This window comes from Furipterus horrens, unplaced genomic scaffold (assembly GCF_987537825.1).
Source record: "Furipterus horrens unplaced genomic scaffold, mFurHor1.1.pri manual_scaffold_10, whole genome shotgun sequence".
NCBI classification, from domain to species: Eukaryota; Metazoa; Chordata; class Mammalia; order Chiroptera; family Furipteridae; genus Furipterus; species Furipterus horrens.
The window spans coordinates 67,587,121-67,601,901 of NW_028327180.1; the positions used below are offsets into that span (position 1 = coordinate 67,587,121).

The 14,781-nt window shown below is 40.5% G+C and overlaps 1 pseudogene; it reads right to left on the minus strand.

Annotated features, from left to right (window-relative positions):
* Positions 1 to 4,396: 4,396 nt before the first annotated feature.
* LOC150000569 (malate dehydrogenase, mitochondrial pseudogene) lies at positions 4,397 to 5,498 on the minus strand (annotated as a pseudogene).
* Between the last annotated feature and the right edge of the window lie 9,283 nt (positions 5,499 to 14,781).

Below are 14,781 nucleotides of genomic sequence, written 5' to 3' on the forward strand. Positions count from 1 at the left end.
AGATGGGGCAGGGGGTAAAGGGAGGAACCATCGATAACATGATCAGGAAAGGCCTCCTTGAGAAAGCGAGATTTGAGTTGAGACAAGAATGTGGTTGGAGGGATGAGAGCCAGCCATGCAAATATTTACAAGGAGAGTATTGCAGGCAGAGGAAAGGGTAGGAGCGAGGCCTTAGGGCAGGAATGGGTTTGTCATGCATGAAGAACAGAAAGAAGGCTCATCTGATGAGCATAATGCAGGTTGCCCAAGGTAGGCTGGGGCCAGAGCATGTGAATGCTGTCAGTCTTTGGTAACAATCTGGATTTTATTCTAAATCAGAGAAGTCATAAGAATTTCTTATGTACTTTGACATGCAGTTATCATACTTGCAAAATGTCTCATTTGGAGAAACTCAAATCCTGGAAAACACTCCCTTTTCTATTGTTTCCCTACTAGAATTGGGGAACCTGAGGCTGATTAATGTCCTGCCAGATGTACTATATATGATGGATGACAACGACCCATTCACCAGCCTAGAGTGACCAACTTAGGAGAGTCTGCAAAGACCTAGAAATTCTGTCCTATGAGGTAGAAAGAACAGGAAATTACCAACCTATAGGAATCTTAGTGGGAATATAGTCAATCTTCTCAGACACTTAAAACCCAGCCTTGGAGACAAGCTGTCAATGCATTTTTCTTTGCATCCATCTGATCTTCACAATATCCATCCAGGTAAAGCAGTCCAAGCTCAAGTTATCATTTCTTACTATTTTATAAGTAAAATAGCATCTGATTCTGCAAAGAAAATTACAGAGCCCATGGCTCTGTAGTACATCACCTTTTTTGCTTATTGAGAAAACAAGAGAACTTGCCTGATTTTACATAGAATTATCACAGCGGGGTTAGCACTAGAATAACTAGAATATTTCACTGCCTCCTTTGACATTTGGGGAACAAGAGAAGGTTGTAATTTTGTGCTACTCAGCTGAGGAGTGACCCCACCAGCTCCCCATGTGCTGCTCAGTCCACACAAATGATGATTCTCTGGTCAGATGTTTAGAGAATCAGCATTCTTTATCCAGGGGAGAGAGGGATCCATGCATTCAGACTGGCATACGTACACTTCAGTTCATTTTTATCCCACATTTTAGAAATGGCTAAAACTTACCCAGAAAATAATGTGATTAAATGTCATCTAGCAAAAAAGGAGGAGAAAAAGCTAAGCTTTTAAATTATGAACAGATGACCACAGTTGTATAGTAAAAGGTGGGTGGACAGGAAGAAAGAGATGTGTCTTTGTTTATTTTCCTAGAGGCCTCTAACTCACTGTAGCACTAACCCATGGCAATTTCCCAAATACTAAATAATAAAAGCCTACATTTTCATGGTCCTGATGCATCTCCGTTGAATAGAAGAGTCTCACACAGGGACATAGGGAAAAACTTTGGCCCACAGTATAGGACATGATGTCAAGGTGGACTTTCCCACACCTTTACAATGAAGTTTCCTTCTGAACCCTCCTGCAGACTGTGCAGTTCCAACTCCGTCTCCATTCAGTTTTTTCCCTCCAACTTTATCCCCATTCATTCATTCCCTTTACTTACTTTGGTATTTTCTCTCTCTCTCATTAGTCTCAAATGTTCTTTGTGGACAGGGACCATGTATCCTTTTTTATCTGCCAGAGTACAAAGCTTGGTATTCTTCAGAAGGATTCAGCACATTTTTATTAAATAAAACAGAATGAACTGTGACTACCATTTAAGGAGTAAGATGTGTCAGGCACGACACTAAGGGCTTTCCATATTTTATTTTATTTAATCCTTTTAGCAATCCAGTGATGTAAGTGTCTTCAGTGTTGATTTCTAGAGGAGCAAATAGAAGCTTTAGGAAGTTAAATAACTTGCCCAAGGTCACATAATTAGTAAGTAGCAGAATTGGGACTCCATCCATATTTTTTCTGACGCAAACACTAAGTAACTCACCCACTAAGTAATCTAGGCTGCCTCCCTGCACTGACTACTTCCTTAAAACATTGGAAGAGGAGAGCTGGACGGTTGAGACAAAGTTAGACAAGTAGTCACTTGCATTAAGGAAGCTGGACCAGTAGAACTGCCAAGCAGAGTCCACATTCTTGACTTGTACCTGGGTATTAGAGGGTGGGCAGGTATATGTGGGAAGGAACTCATTTCAGATCTTAAGCTAGTTCCCATCCCCTTTTAATACCAGACAAACAAGTTGAAAAGGAGCTGCCCTGTGCTCAGTGCACTGCATGCTAATCCTATTCTCCCCGGGAGAAGAGAAGCAGTAAGAGATATTGTCTACAAGTCTTTGCCTGAATTTGGAGGCAGTGAGCTGAGTCAGAGAGAGTTGGCTGAAATTGTGGAAAGGCAGACTAGCAGCTTAACTCAGGGTGGTGCAGAGCTCTTGTTATTACGCCTCTACCAGAAGTGGGAGCGCATGATGCTCTCACACAGTGAGAGTGGAGATGTAGTAACAGTGGGTGGTATGTTGGTGAAGGTGGAATACGTCATTGCCAATTTGGAAATCCAAGGTCTTGAAGTTGGTTCTGAAAATTTATTAATATAAGTGAGCTGAGGAGAACACTGAGGGCTGTGGTCCAGTAGAACAAGCATGAGTCATGGACTTAGGAACTTGTGTCTGAATGTCAATGCTGGAACAAATCCTAAAAATTATGAAGATGGATAGTATTTTGAAATGCTAATTAATATGCTTATTTTACAGAATTTGCTTCAATCCTGTTTCTTCCCTCATTTAGTCAGCTAAGCCTTCTCTATCATTGCCTTAGATGTGAACTGACAGCAAAAAGCAGGGAAGGCAATTAGTTGTTGGCTTTTGAGCTTAGTCACCCACATATTCTGGCTCAGTTATAGATACACGAGATTTTGAGAGAATAGATGACATGATGGTGATATGACTGATAAGAGGAAATTATCCTACCTTCAAGATAATAAAGAGTAAATTCCCAAGGCTGAAAAGGAAGAGATGGGAGAGACTTAGTGGTTGTTGGACAAAGAATGAGGGGACACAGTCAGTGGGACCAGGAGGACAGTATTGAGTCAACATCCAGGAGTGGCCAGTGTCCATTTCAGAGTGCGTCATCTGAAGCCACAGCCCAGTTACAGAAGCTACTGCCTTCAGACATGAAGTCTTACATGTCGCCTGTCCTGAGTAGCTATGATGAGGTCATCCCTTTGAAAGAGGTCAGCGCCTAGCCCACTGCTCATCTAGCAAGAATGATAGCCATCCATAGCCTCATTCCTAGGCTTGTTCTGTTCCCATTCATCTTACCCTAAAATAGCGCACTCTTCGTGAGCCTCTTAGGATACCTGTATACCAATGAGATGGACACTTACAGAGGTGGAGGCATAGAAGAAAAAGCTCATAAGTGGATTTAGGTGGGAATGAATGAGATCAACTAGGATTTCTCTGTATATTTTACAGTCCTAATCAAAAAAGTAGGTTACCATCTATGATAGACTAATGGTCTCCCACAGAGGTTCACATATAATCCCCAGAATCTGTGAATATGTTACTTTATATGGCAAAAAGGACCTTGGAGATGTGATTAAGTTAAGAATCTTGAGAAGTGTAGGCTACCGTGGATTATCCTGGAGGGCCCACTATATCACAAGGGTGCTTAGAAGAAGAAGGCAGAGGGTTGGAGTCAGAAAGGGTCGGAGTCAGAAAAGGGAGATATGACAATGGAAACAGAAGTTGGAGTGACGCAGAGCCAGGAACCAAAATGCGAGTGGCCTCTAGAAGCTGGCAAAGGCAGGGAAAGGAATGTTCTCACAGAGCCTCCGGAAGGAAGCAGCTTGTTAATAACAAAGAATCTTAAACTCTTCTCTAGAAATCAGAATATCTGGATTTGGGCCCAGACTTCTGTGTTTTGTAAAGCTACCCCAGGCTATGCGGATATAGCCAGCCTGAACTAGCCCGTGCACAACAGTTGAAAAACATTGAATCATAACTAACAAATCACTTGCTAAGACTACTACCACTTTCAGAAAATTTAATGTTCTTCATCACATTGAGGCTAAGGCAGCCTGGGCGCCACCAACCCACTCCCTCAGCGTTGTCTCTCCTCCATACCTCTAGCCCATGGAATTTTTATTTAGTCTTAGGGAGCGGTACAGCATGACTCCTCCTCTGTATTTCCAAACCTATTGTTTTAACACATGTTTTATGGTCTACTTCCTTCCAGGTGTTCTGGCCTTTGAGTCTCAAAACCAGACTCAAAGTCCTTTTTCTCATACTACTGTCTCAGCCTTAAATTTCTTTTTTTTTTTCTTCTTTGAAAAAGAAAATCAAAACCTGCTTTTATTGATGCACTGGTAGACTGACTGACGATTTGGAAGGGATGGTAAAGTTGATACAATACTCCTCGTCAAAGCAAACTGAAATACAAAGATAACTGAAATTCCTTTACAGGGACATGATGTCTTAATAAGTTAAGGAAACAATTGCTCACTAAATGCTTTCTCATTTCATGTTCTTTACAAACTCTTCCCCTTTCTTGATTGAGGCTTTCAGCTCAGAAATGGCCTCAACTATCATCTTCTCTTCAAAAGGGGAGACTTTTCTGATGCCTAGATTCTTCTCGATTCCCTTTTCCCCCAGCAGCAATGGTGTGGAGAAATAGGGACAGTCCGTTTCTTGGGATTTAACAAAGGAACATTTGACAACTCCTTCCTTTCCATTGAGTGCACCTGCAACGGCAAAGACAAACCGGGCTCCAGCATATGCCATGGACAGGGTGGCAGAGCCTGCTCCAGCTCTAGCCTTCACCACCTCGGTACCGGCCTCCTGGATCCGCCCAGTGAGGGTTGTCAGCCGGTCCCGGGGAAAGCCCACCTTGGGAGTGCACTGAGAGATCAGGGGGATGATGGTCTTCCCAGCATGGCCACCAATGACAGGAACATTCACTCGAGCTGCATCCAAATTCTTCAGTTCTGCAACAAAAGTGTTGGCTCTGACAACATCCAGGGTTGTCACCCCGAAAATCTTATTGGGGTTGTACACTCCATGCCTCTTGAAAACTTCAGATGTGATTGGGATGGTGGAGTTAACCGGATTTGCAATGATGCAGATCACAGCCTCCGGGCAATGCTGGGCACAGGCAGCAGCCAGGGTGGCCACAGTTGTGGCATTGGTGTTGAACAGGTCATCCCGTGTCATGCCTGGTTTTCTCGGGACTCCAGCCGGAATTACTACCAAATCACAACCTTTGAGGCAATCTGGCAGTTGCTCAGGTCCGAGGTAGCCTTTCACAGTCGCTCTGGTCTCAATGTGGCTCAGATCTGCAACAACTCCGGGTGTGTGAGCAATATCGTAGAGTTCAGGCGGCTCACCAAAGGGCTGTTCTTCAGGAGAAGCGAAAGGGGCTGCCCAATTCCTCCGGAAACCCCAAGCACAGCTACTTTAGCATTGTTCTGGGCCGAGGTGCTGAAGCTATGGCGGAAAGCGGCGCCAGCAGGCCAGGCGAGGGCGGAGAGCATGGCTGAGGCGGGCGTGGCGCGCACCAGCAAGTGATGGAGCGGTGGCGAGCAAGTGACTCCAACCTCAGTCTTAAATTTCAAAATCCTAACAGCATAGGCTGGCAGTGGAAGCATGCGGTACAAGAGTGTGTAAGAAATGGGTGAAAAGGTGCTATATAAGCAGTATTGCAAAATAGTATCTCTCTTCGGGACAATAATCCCCAGGGTCATCTATGCAATAAGTGATGAAGCCTGGCATCATCATACCCACATCTCTCTGAGGTCAAGTCTATAGGACCAGTCCATCATTAGACAGCTCTGACTGGTTCATATATATGAACTGCTCTGATAAATTACACCTGATATAAAACATGCCACAAATAAAAGTTTTTAAATAATTAGATTTGTAATATATACGCTTTGCTATCCAGTGAATCATGATAAGCATCTTAGAGCAAGCACCAGCAGACTTTTTTTCGTAAAGGGCCAGAGATTAAATATTTTAGGCTTTGCAGTCTGTACATTTTCTGTTTTAAAGACTAATCTGTCAGCCCTGGCTGGTGTGGCTCAGTGGATTGAGTGCTGGCCTGCAGACCAAAGGGTCACCAGTTCAATTCCCAGTCAGGGCACATGCCTGGGTTGTGGGTCAGGTCCTCAGTTGGGGATGTGAGAGGCAACCACATATTAATGTTTCCCTTGCTTTTTCCATCCCTTCATCTCTCTCTAAAAAATAAATTAAAATCTTGAAAAAAAAGACTAACTTGTCAGATATTAGTATAACACCCCAGATTTCTTATGGTTGCAATTTGCATAATATATCTTTTTCCGTCCTCTTAGTTTTAACCTACTTACAGTTTTTGAATTTAAAGTGTGTCTCCTGGATGCAGAATATAGCTGGATCTTGGTTTTTAACCAAATCGGAATGGGTCCAATTTCTGTCTTTTAATGGACTTGTTTAAGCCATTCACATTTAATGTTACATAGATTTGGATTTAACTGCCTACCATTCTGCTTTTTTCTATGTATCTCTTATCTTTTTGTTCTCCTCTTCTTTCTTTACTGCTTCCTTTTGCTAATGTAACATTGTAATCCCTTTAATAATTGTTTACTTTAAAAAATTTTTAAATTGGTTGCTCTAGGTGTTATTCTATACATTTTAATTGATCATAATCTTCAGAGTTACACTAACATAATTGATGTGAGATAGAAATGTTATTTGTGTAAGTTCTATTCCCTCTTTCACCTTGTAGGCTATTATTGTTATGTGTATCACATCATATCTGTTAAAAATCTAACATTACTTCATTATAATTATTACCTTATACTATTTTGTGGATATTAAAACAACTGAAACACAGAATCTATTGCAACAATCATAGACAATATTCAGCAGGGTTGGCTAAATATATGAATGAACATTGCTATGTTCCAATAAAACCTTATTTATCAACACTAAAACTGAATTTCATATCGTTCTCACATGTCACAAAATAGTCTTCTTTTGGTTTCTTCACAACCATTTAATATGTAAAAACCATTCCACTTGCAGGTGGCACAAAAATAAGCAGGGTGCAGGGTTTTACCCAAAGATGTAGTTTGCCAACCACTTGACTTTCAGCAATGATTTTTCAAAATCTTTAATGTGAGTCCCTGGGATTCCCCAGACATGCCTCTGGGCCTGCCGTGGTGCAAAGGTAAGATCAGATAGTGGGCTTCCACATCCTACCTCCATTTAAAGAACAACTTTCCTTATATTTTGTTTTGTTTTCCAAGCTGGAAAGACTGCATTTAACCAAGTCCCAGGAAGGAAGGAGGAAGGCAGGGAAGGAGTGGAGCAAGAGTGAAGCAGGAGATGCTCTCAAATGCTCTTTCTAGTTCTGAAATTCTACCACATTCCTCTAAAAAGGTACCAAATCATCAACAACTCTGGGACTAACTTCAGTTAATCTTGAAACCTAAATATTTGTCCATTAGGCAGCGTTTTAATTAAGATTTTTCTGAGTTTTGTAATCTAAGTTCTTTTCCGCGAATGGAGGCAGCATTAACGGAAGAAAACAGATTTTCTACACCTGGGTCTAAAGAACCGGAACAGCTATCTTGTAGCGCCCTCTTGTGTCCATAATTAGTGGTCACAACAGCCAACCCCACTAAATACTAGCAAGGTCTAATGCGGCCCAAGGCAGTGGGTGGGAAACACAGGAAACAAAGAAGCTGAGGTAGTGATAAGGGTTTGTCATTTCTTCTTTATACTGATTTGTTCTCATTGAACACATCCTCTACACATAGGAATCCCCTATAAAGAAAAGGTCTTCTTTCTCCTCTTTATCTAAATGCTAAGAACCCTTTGAGAGAAAGTTGATCACCCTTTAGGTTGGTCTTTGGTTCACAATAATGACACTCTTCTGCATAATTTGAGCAGTTCTGGCTATCAGTTTTAACGTCGGGGATGAGTTTGATTCTGAAATCTTCCCTCCATTAGCTGTTTAATTCTTGCTCTCCTAACTACTGCAGCCGTTGATCAATAAATGGGACCTCACACGCTTAAGCATAGTTGCTTCATCTATGATTGAACTAAGCAAGGTCACAACCCCTCGACTGTTAGAACTGGAGGCACAAATCACAAAAAAAAAAAAAAAAAAAAGATATATTGGACTTCATCAAAATTAAAAACTTTTATCTATCAAAGGATACCAGCAAGAAAATAAAAGGATAACTTACCACATGGGTGAAAATATTTACAGATCATAGTCTAGTCTCATTAATAGTGGTATTTATGTTCTAAAAGTCACTGTAAACACTGAATTAGAGAAAACTAAAATATTGCTCATATGTGTTTATATGTATGTATATAATATAAAGAGAGAAAAGGGAAGAAGGGATATAATCACATAGATTGTATTCTTAATCCTGAAAACAAATCATGCTGGCAGATTTCATTTTCTTTTTTTTACGAAGAGAAAAGAAGGTTCAGAAGAGTGAAGTGGCTTATACCTGAGGCCATCCTACTAACAGGTACCAGAGTTGGGATTCAAACCCCGACCAGCTGGATCCATGGGAGCTCCTTGCACTGCACTGCTCTGCCCCTGCGGTCGCCATCCTCTGGTCACCTCCGCACGAGAGCTGGAACAAGAAGGCAGAGTGACAGCTGGGAATGTGCTCCTCTGGCAACTACATTTTTCATGGCTCTGCTTGCCTTCAAATGACCACAAAACTGTTTTGATTTTGGGGTTTTAAATCAACTTTACCAAGGAGGCAAATTTGTAAATACGGAATCTATAAACAGTGAGAATCAACTCTCTCTGATAAAAGATCATTATCCAGAATTATGTAAAGGTTATGACTCAACAACAAAAAGATAAACAAGCAAATTTTTTAAACAGGCAACAGACTTAAGTAAATAGGCATTTCTCCAAAGAAGATATATGTATAACTGGCCAGCAAATACATTAAAAAGTGCTCACTGTTGGTTGGATTGTAAATGGATGCAGACACTATGAAAAACAGTATGGAGGATCCTCAAAAAATTAAAAATAGAACAATCATGTGATCCAGCAATTCGATTTCTGGGAATATATTCAAATGAAATGAAAACACTAATTCAAAAAGATATATGCACCCTCATGTTCAAAACAGTATTGTTTACAATAACCAACCCAAGTGTTTACTGATGGATGAGTAGATAAAGAAGTTGTGGTATATATATCTCAATGGACTATTATTTGGTCATAAAAAATGAGGAAATCCTGCCATTTGCAACAGCAGGGATGGGCCTTGAGGGTATTATGCTAAGTGAAATAAGTCAGAGAAGGACAAATACTGTGTGATATCACTTTTATGTGGAATATAAATGGTATCAGATTTGTGGTTACTGAAAGTGAGGAGTGGGGGTTAGGGGAATTGGAGAAAGAAAGATGATCAAAATGTGGTCAAAAGGTACATGCTTCCAGTTACAAGGTGAGTAAGTACTAGGGGTGTAATGTTCAGCATGATGACTAGAGCTCACATTGCTACATGATACACACAGTAGTTGCTAAGAAAGTAAATCCTAAGAGTTCTAATCACGAGGGAAAATGTTTTTCCTTACTTTTTGTGATTTCTCTTTTTACTGTGTCTATATGAGATGATAGTTACTAATTAAACTTATAGCTGTAGTCATGTAATAATATATAAAAGTCAAATCATTATGCTGCATGCCTTAAAATTATATAGCGATGTATATCCATTGTATTTCAATAAAACTGGGGGAAAATAAGGTGTTCAATATCATTCATCATTAAGGTAGTACAAATTAAAACCACAATAAGATACCACTTTACACCTATTAAGATGGCTATACATTTTTAAAAGATTTTATTTATTCATTTTTAGAGAGAGGAAGAGAGGGAGAGAAAAGCATCGATGTGTGAGAGATGCATCAATGTATGAGATATACATCAATCGGTTGCCTCTCGCACGCTCCCAAATGGGGACCTGGCCTGCAACCCAGGCATGTGTCCTGACTGAGAATTGAACCAGTGACCTTTTGTTTGCAGGCTGGTGCTCAATCCACTGAGCAACACCAGCCAGGACTACAATTTTTTTAAAAAGAAAAAAAAAATTTTGGCAAAGACATGGAGAAATTCAAGCCCTTGTACATTGATAGTAGGAGCATAAAATGGTGTGAGCGTTGTGGAAGACAGTTTGGCTGTTCCTCAGAATGTTACAGAATTAGTGTATGACCCAGTAATTTCACTCCTGGAATATTTTCAAAAGAATTACAAACAAAACTGTAGCACTATTCACAACAGCCAAAAAAGCAGAAACAACCCAAATGTCCACCAGCAGTCGACTGTATAAACAAACTGCAGTATATTCATACAATGAAAATTATTCAGCCATAAAAAGGAATGGAGAACTGTCGCTTGCTATGATGTGCATGAGACTCAAAAACATTTTGCTAAGTAAACGAAGCGAGACACAAAAGCTGATATATTGTATCATTCCATTTATATAAAACATTCAGAATGGGCAAATGCATAAAGACAGAAAGCAGATTAGTGAGGGCACGGCCCAGGGGCAGAGAGATTTGGTGTGACCATTAAAGGGTGAAGGTTTTACGTTGGAGGTCAGAGGAACGGAGAGAAAGCTATTCTGCAGACAAGTAGAGAAGAAAACAAGTATCATCTGTAGCTGGGATTGAGAGAAGAAACAGATGATATTCCAAACCCTAACTTTCTCTTGAGTATTTCTTGAGGCACTTCCTAATCCTTATAATTAACGTTTTTTTCTTAAACCAGTTTTTATTCTACAATTGTAATCAAAAGTGTACTATCTACTGCACTGCACAAGTCCAGCTCAAGGATCACTTCTGCCATAAAACCTACTTCAGCCCAAAGAAATTATAGCATTTTGAAATTTATTAGAGAGACATTGACACTTAAGATAAGAAAATATCTTAATTATCCCTCTCAGTGAGACACAATCCCTCCACTATCTCTAACAAGTATCAGCAGACTCTGTTTAAAAAACTCAAATAATGAAGATTTTATTATCTCCAAAAGCAAGTCACTTCATATTTGAGCCATTCTAGCTATTAAATAATTATTCTGTGTAAATGGGCAAGATTTTCATTGCCCTAAATATTATATCTGGAGTCATTTGGAAAAATATATAGTACCTTTCCCTATGACAACTATTAAACAATTTGAAGACAATTACCATATCTCTACCATGCTCCTTCCTCTTGCTCCCTTTTTGGGTAACACATGCACACATGCACACACAGGTTGTCTTCTCCCTAAAAAATATTTCCTTGCCCAATCCTCTCACAAGCATCTCAGAGCAGTTAAGATGGCATGCTGTATTGTCAGACCTGGAGTTTATATCAACTCTGCCTTTGTTAGGATTTAACTATGGAGAAATCAGTTACCTCGGAGTCTTATTTCCCTCACCTGTGAATTGAGCAGACGAGTTCTTCAATGCAAAGAACTGTGTGAGGACTAAATGAAAGGGTTTGTGTAAAGAACACACCACAGCACCTGCTACAGGTATGTACACGTAGGTATTCAGTAAATGCCAGGCACTGCTATCTTATTAATATTATTAATACTTGTTATTATGATTGCTTTTACCTAGCAATCTAGTCATATTGACAATGCCCTCAAACTGTGATACACAAGGACATTGTATTAATAGCTCTATATGCTTACTATGATACCAGGCACCATAAGATTGGTAGATTATCCCCATTTTCAAAGGAAACTGTGCCACAGTTAGGTTAAGTAGCTTGCCTACAAGCCACACAGCTGCTAGGTAGCAGAGCCAGGATTCTTATCCAAGGATTCTGTTACAAACCAATTACACCAGCGCCGCTCATTATTTATCCACAAGGTGGCGCTCAGCAACAGAGAGCGGCTTGTTCGGCTAAAACCTCAAAACACAAAGGGATAGCACTCAAAATGAGGCCCTGTGGTGGTGACCCAATATTTTTAACAAGAGCATTTTCCTCCAAGAGCAGGACTTTAAATCAGTATTTACATTTACAGAGCCTAAACAAGTCATGGGGATGCAATATAAGGCATAATGACTATAGTTAATAATACTGTATTGCATACAGTATTTGAAAGTTTAGCGAAGAGATTTTAAAAGTAAAATAATAAAAATGAGGAGGAGGAAGAGAGATAGGTGGTTGTATCAGTAACAAAATTTAGAGTACAAGAGAGGCACTTAAATGCTTGAAAAATATATAATGGAAAAACTTACTGTTAATAAAAAAAAATAAGCATCTTTCTACAACTAACTACCCTATGTTTGGTCCCATAATGAATTCCACATCCCCATACCTACACTTAATTCAGTCATTCTCTTGAAGAGATGAAACTAATACTAAATTAAACTGTCTATATTAACTTATGTGTTCATTGTCTTTTACCCTTCCCAAATGTATTCAAGAATATTCTGCATTGTTCTGGGTTTTTTATTAGATCTCAATTCCTCCCCGACTTCAAAGAATTGACTCAGAGCCTCTGGTTCTGCTCCTGGCCCATTTTTTTGAGATAGAATTGACAAATGTGAAGAGAGACAAATGGAGAAGTAAAGAGAGAGGATTTTCATCAAAAAAGTAAATACTTAAGTCAATTAAGAGTACAAAATATAGATGCTAAGTATAAGAAGAGGAGAAAAAGGAAGACTCACTAAGAATCGGTTTTGTTTTGTTTTGCATTTTTATCAAGGTGAGTTTCCTGGAGGACTGATAGTGAAGGTTTAAAACAAAGGCTCTCAGAGGGGCTGGGGTATCAGTAGAGTGTGAGAGATGTGAAGATAGGGAGGGATGGGAGTGGGGGGTGGGGAGAACTGTTGAAGAATTGAGTATGAATTACATCTCTGTGGACATCTGCCAAGAGAGTGAAGTAAAGATTGGAATCACTTTGAATTACTTTAGGATAGTGAACTTGGTTTCTTTGAAGCCGAAGGCACAAAGACCTTCCACCAGCTGCAGTTTCAGGTTAATTCTGGCTACAGTTAACACTCCTAAGGGCACCCATGCTCATGCACCCACTTCGCAGTAATGAGCACCTCTTATCCCATTTGCTCCCCTTGCTGCAAAGCAGAACCAGTCACATAAGTCATTTCCAAAACATCGATAAACCAGTATTAAGTGAATTGTGCTGCCACCTGTTAGCACATAATATAAATACAAATCCTTTGTACACCTGCTGCTTTTTACAGTTTTCAAACTTCTTTTGCAGTTCATTTGAACTTGACAACATTCCTGGAAAGCAAGCAGGAATTATTGTCACCCTTTTTAGAAGATGAGGGAAAGGAGGTTCATAGAAGCAGCAAAACTTTCACAAGTTCACACCGCTGGTAAGTGGCAGAGCAGGATTTTAACTTGGATCCCTCGCTGCAAGTTCACCAGGCTCTCTGAGACTGGGGACCAACTTCTCCACGGAACCACTGTACTTCAGGTACTGCTGTACTTCTGAACCGGGAAAAACCGGTGTCCATGCTGCGTGTCACTACCAGACCCAATGAGCAGAGACAGGGATTGAATCTTTATGGGCGCTTTATTCAGATGGTCGGAGATCTGAGAAGGCAGAAGGTTTGTACCCGAACAGAGTGTCTTAAATTCCATTACAAACAGACCCTTTTTATAAGGGAGAAGAAAAGTGTAGGTAAGGGGTTTGGAATTCAGGGGGAAAGTTAATCCAATAAAAGCTGCAGCATTCTTTCATCTGTGCTCTGGGTGGTGTTCCTTGTGTCCTGGGAGGCAGTCACCCTGGAGCACAATGGCTCAGATACCGTCTTGATTGCTCACAGTCCTCCTGAGGCACAAAGGTGGGATTGCTTATGGTTTCCTGGAGTCAAGGTGGCTCATTCCTCCTGTTCCTGAAACAATAGCTTTTTACATACCTTGATTACTAAGCTTATTAGCTGTTACCTGAAACTAAAATTTTCCAACATTTGGGTCCCCCATCACTTCAAGCAGATGCCAAGCATGTAGAGGCAAAAGCATCTGGCTTTGAGCTTGGAGGCCTTGGATCCATGCCCTTCTTTCTATAATTGTAAGAAGTCATTTCCCACTCTGGTCCCATGTTCATCACCTTTTTTCATCTATTTATATTCTAGAACTCCAGTATCTTACATTAGCAATGATAATGGCTATTATAATTGAAGGCTGATATAAGGCAGGCACTAATAATAGCCAATATATTTGTCATTCATTCGATCTTCCTAACCTTGTAAGGTTTCAGAGAGGTGAATAAAACTTTCTCAAACCAGCCAAGTAGCAGAACCAGTATTTGAACACAGATCAGATAGATTCTTTTTTCCCAGCACTATACTTCGAAATCTCTTGTTGAATTATCAAAATATGTGAATGCCTATGAAAGAAAGAGGCTCCTCCAGATTGGTAGGTGGCAATTTTAATAAGCAAAGGAACTTCCAAATGAGGCTTGTCTTTGATGAAATGAGGAGATTCCAGCACCTGCCCCGCAGAATCTTCAAAGTTTATACAGAGGCTGTGAACAGGGCTCGGTCATGTGTACCGCCCAGGTGGTGGCTACAACAGATGACTCGCTCAAGGATGCATCCTTGAAAATTATCCTAGTGTGGGAAGGGTGGGAAGACTGTACACTGCCGGGACACAGGGTGGGTGAGGAGCCTCCGGTTGCCTGAGGCCAGCTCCAGGGTCAAGCAGCAGTCACATCCTCTCAAGACCTTCTCCAACAGGTTTGGACCTGGCTTTGTCTTCCTCGGAGTCCATATTCTTAAAAATTACACTGTACTACCCAGATAAGCGGGACTTCTCTGTGGTCCTGTACCT